The sequence below is a fragment of the Octopus bimaculoides genome, chromosome 2 (genome assembly GCF_001194135.2).
Source record: "Octopus bimaculoides isolate UCB-OBI-ISO-001 chromosome 2, ASM119413v2, whole genome shotgun sequence".
Classification (NCBI taxonomy): Eukaryota; Metazoa; Mollusca; class Cephalopoda; order Octopoda; family Octopodidae; genus Octopus; species Octopus bimaculoides.
This window is the reverse complement of record NC_068982.1, coordinates 38,493,837-38,499,018: the sequence shown is the minus strand read 5'-3', so window position 1 is coordinate 38,499,018 and position 5,182 is coordinate 38,493,837. Positions and strand designations below refer to the sequence as shown.

The window sequence follows — 5,182 nt, the reverse complement described above, 5'->3', positions numbered from 1 at the left end:
CTATCTCTATCTCTCTCTCTCTCTCTCTCTCTCTCTCTCTCTCCTTGATCTAATTTACTAAAACATTACCTTCAAGAAAAGATTACAGGATATCAGTCTTGGAGTTTAAAGTGCTCAGTCTGTTACTTTTTGAAGTTTGACATATTTAATTTGATTCATGCCCGTTGCTAAGGGCAGCACTGTCCCTCACTATTCAATAGTGCACCCTCAGATTTACTCCACTTTAGTGACTTCACTTTAACATTATTACAAATTAGTGCTCACCCAGAATATTCTGAAGCACCTCTAGGCACCAAAGTCTGGTGACAAGCTTGATTTGACTCTATCTGGGAATATTAAAGCTCCACAAAAAGCAGAATGCATGTTATTGGATTGAACACTTTCCCAGTTGGAGAAGCAAAAGTATTGTCTTAAGTATGCTGGAGATACAAACATGGTCAGATGGATATGTAATGCATTTACATATTGCGTTAAGATCTATTATTAGTTGTTGTCGTATAGATTAATGAAGAAAGATTGGAAATTGAGTTAGGAGTTGATGTATGATATTGGATGGAGAAATGCAAATCAGTATAATCCAGGCCAGTATGGTAAAACAATCATGAAAGTAACAATGATAATAATGAACATGATGAATATGGTGATAATGATGATGATGATGATGCCGACAACGACGCTGGTAGTAGTTGTGACAATAGGGGTGGTGATGGTTGTAGTGGTTGTTGCGGTGATGACGATGATGAATACAATGGTAAATTCTAAAATGTTTAATATAAATTTTTACAATGATGTCCGAATAGTTTGAAATGAAATTAAATATCCAAATTGAAACTAAAAGCATGCACATTCAGTGTTGGCCTCTGTACCCCACAAACAGTTTACAAGTTTCCTGATTATGTCTACTTTGCATTCATTCTAACAATATTACCTGTAATTGTTTCTCACATTCCATGTACTTATGTGCAAGTAATACATATTCCCTCATGACTACAATGCATTTTAAGAAGTACATCGAAGATTATATTTCATTTCTATTCTGATCTCCACATTTCATTCTAATGACACTTTGCAAGGCTTACAACTTTTAATGTAATAATGCAGAAACATAAGCATTAAAAATGCTTTTGTAGAGCAGGAATCCCCCAACCACCAGGCTGTGAATCATTTAGTACTGGGCCACTCAGTAAGAATAAGTTTTCAAATTTTATTTCTGTGTTTTTGTTTTTTTATTTGGTGAAGGTGCATGGCTCAGTGATTAAAACATCAGGCTCACAATCATGAGGTAATGAGTTTGATTTCTGGACTGGGCTGTGTGTTGTGTTCTTGAGCAAGACACTTTATTCCACGCTGCTCCAGTTCACTCAGTTGTAGAAATGAGTTGCGACGTCACTGGCATCAAACTGTATCGGCATTTACCTTTCACTTGAATAACATCAGTGGCATGGTGAGGGAAGGCTAGTATGCATGGACAACTGCTGGTCTTCCATAAATAACCTTGCCCAGACTTGTGCCTCGAAGGGTAACTAGGGTAACTATCTAGAAGCAATCCCATGGTCATTCAGACTGAAGGGTATCTTCACCCTTTTTATTTCTGTTTTAAAGACTTGCAGTCTGCAGGATGTTTTTGTATTATATATATATATATTATATATGTTATATATGTGTATACTACAGGTATTAATTAAATTAATATATTTTGCACTTCATTGTGTTTTGTTATGCACATGATCCCCTGGTCTGTGGAAAAATTGCTGGCAACTGCTGCTTTAGAATATTTGATTTCTTCTCTCTAGATTTTGGATATAAATCCTACTTTTTATGTTCATTCTTGTAAAATTTATTCCTGGTCTTGTATCAAAACAAGAATAAGGATAATGTTAAACGACCTTGTCAATAGGGACAGGGGACTCACACCGGTGATAGGATCGGGTGCACAGCAAAGCTGTTGAGAGGAAGCCCCATAACATTATACAATCTCTTGTGATGACTACAACAGGTCACCCTACTGCTGTCCAGTATATGGAGCTTTCAAATGGCAGTGCTTGCACAAACAAGTTGTTTGCAAGTGATTATGACTGTAGCTTTCAGGCAGAAGAAAAAAGTCATCAGGTGGTATCCAATTTTCCTTGGGTATTTCTACATTAAACTACAATATTCTTCTGTCAGCAGTTATAGCCAGTCACTGCCAACTTCTGGATTCCAGTTCAACTCCCACTGCTTGTTCCAGAGCCCAACTAATCCATAACACTGTCTCATTTTGATATTTTAGCTGTTTTGACTCCCATTTTACATACAAAATGATTGATCATCACATTCACAAGAATCATTAGTGTAAGACTGAATATTTAATAGAACCTCCAAAATTGTTAGGAGGAAAGGAGAAAGTTACCTTCATACAAGAAATATGGCCCTGAATGCTTGCAGCAACAAAGAATGGGCAGTGTGTTAGGATAAAAGAGCAGTAGAAAAAAAGAAGGATAATTTGATGATATCATTTATATAGAGAGATTCATGAAACTCTGAGACTAAGGTAGTACTGATAGAGTAAACTGGAAGTTTAATCATATGTTATGAAAAAAATGTTTGCAGGCAAAAAGCTGATGGAGAGGTGAATAAAGACCTAGTCTTGTCATACCTTCTGCTTCCATTTCATTAGGACTTTGGTACTTCTAATGCAAATAAATCTTATATTGATATTTTCTTTTTACCTACCTTCTAAAGGTTTAGTATCAAATAAATATTGTATAAAATAAATACTTTTTCAGTCAAAGAAAATAGGCCCATTTTTAAGAAAAGGAAATACATAGCACATAGGTTTTATGCAATTTAAAAACCAAAATGACGAATCCTTCCATAAACTACAAAAGTCTATAGAACGGTACTTATCTCCATTTACTGAACTGTTAGATAGAAAAAAAAAAACTCATTTTTGCTGAGAAAAGGAGGTTAGACAATCATAAGCAACTTAGAGAAGCTGATGTCTAATTTGTAGCTGAATATACTAAGGTAAGTAGAGTTAATTATTTCATCTGAAGTAGAATATGATTTGGAAATCTGATGACTCATGGAAAGACTTTATAAGTTATCTATTTTTACAGAAATCTTAAACATTATCATAAATTATGAATAGTTTAAAGAAAGGTATTGCTTGTAAAACTCTGTTTAAACAGTTTAGAATTATGAAGTACGAAATCACTTTACAAAATCTTTTATTTTACAGGTAACTTAAAAGCTAATTTGCTTATAATATATATTATTATCTATTGGCCTCATTCATAAACTACTTGAAAAGAAATTAGAAATTCTATAAGATCAGATTAAATCACTTTTTAAGATTTATGATTATTTTTGTTTTTGTTATAGCAACTCTTCAAACTTGTTCAAATTAACTTCCATGATTTTAACAAAGTTTTACAAATGAATATAAAAAAGTACTTTGTACTTGAAGTAAGTTTAATATTTTTAAAGAATAACCTCTTAGTTTACAAGAACTGCTTGCTGAAACTGTAACAATTATAGTTTTAAACATTAATTTCTTGTATGAAGATTATAATGTGATTTTAGGTTAACTTAATTATGTAAGTTTCACACATTTTTCAGTATATTTTTGATAACAATAGTTGCTTATATTTTATTAAAACTACTCACCTGTACAATGATAGCAGCGTTTTTCTCGCACACACTCGCACTTTCTAGCAAAATATCCTTTACAAAAACCTCTGGTTCTATATTGTTAGAGTTTGGTCTCCATAGAGATGAATAAAATATTACACTACATCACATGATGGGGATAGGAATCATTTTGAAAGCAACTAACCATTGGAGGAGAATTTTAGAGATGCCCATTAGTTTAATTGTCCAGCTCTAGAGTCGGATTAGTTCTTGATCAAAAATAGTCAAGGAGAAAAACAATAACTAATTGAAGTAATTAGCTATTTTCCATTTCTCAAGAAACCAACTACATATAAAAAACAATCAAAAACACATAACAACCATGACACATCTCTGTTGCACACATAAGCTTTCTTATAACTGATTGAGCCAGCGCCTGTCTTCTTTCCTTCATGTTCCTCTGTCTTTTATCAGAAAACTAATCCGAGAAGTAGTTCTCAAAGGAAAGCAACATAACAATTAATAACCATAAAGATGTAGAGACCTGCTAGACATTACTCATAACAATTGGTAACATTGGTATTCTAATATCTATAAATTATTCATTAATCTAAGAAGTAATTACATTCATTTTTAAGGAAGCAATGATCTGACATTATCAGAATATCAGAAATAAAGCAGGCATTGATTTTAATTTTCTTATACAACAACCTAACTCCAACAGGCATCACAAAACCATTAAGCAACAAAAACAGGTACCCATTTTGATAATGTACACAGAAACTAGGCATTGCCCCTCTGCATGCACATGCATGTGCACACACTTGCACACACACGTGCACACACATGCACACGCATGCACACACACACACACACACACACACACACACACACACACACACACAAACACACAAACACACACTATTTCCAATATAAGTTAAGGTAGAACTGATTCAAACTTCCACTCCTCAGAAATTATAAATTTTGTCCATACACCTAGCATTTTCGATTTATTGGAAAAAAAACTTGCTTTAATATTTTAAGAAAATCTTAGTTGTGGTTCATAAAAACAGAATTGGAAAGTAAGAGTAGGACTGGATCTTAGCAAGTTTAGTTATCAACTCTAAAAATGATTGATAGTGAATGCAACTGATTATAACATAGACTGATGTTGTCTCAATATGATTTTTTTCTAGATGAAATCGTCATAAATGTATTAAAGTATAATATCCTTACATGAAACATAATAGATTGTTGGGACAGTGCTTAACTCTAGTTTTAATGTCATGAACTGAAAGCAAGATAAACTCTCCCTTTAATAGAACAACCATCTTAGGTAAATATAACCCCAGTAAAGCTATTCAGGACAACTAAGGAAGTAAATTTTGTAGAATGATTTACACAGACACAACAAAAAGCTAGTAATGTTTAAATACTTAATGCAGGAGATAGTTGTCCAATCCTTTAGCCATAGGCCATTTACCTCTTCTCATTCATGTAAAGTATTTAGTGACTAATTAACAAAGTTCAAATAATTGTTGATATCATTAAGTGAGTTATTCTTTTAACA

The 5,182-nt window shown here is 33.1% G+C and overlaps 1 protein-coding gene across 1 annotated transcript in view; it reads right to left on the bottom strand.

The window, feature by feature from the left end:
- LOC128247102 (adenosine receptor A3-like) overlaps positions 1 to 3,771 on the bottom strand; it is a 9,137-nt gene extending 5,366 nt beyond the window's left edge. The window contains exon 1 of the mRNA XM_052965928.1: positions 3,649 to 3,771. The gene's annotated coding sequence lies outside the window, so the exon portion shown is untranslated. The remainder of the gene's footprint in view (positions 1 to 3,648) is intronic.
- Positions 3,772 to 5,182: the final 1,411 nt, after the last annotated feature.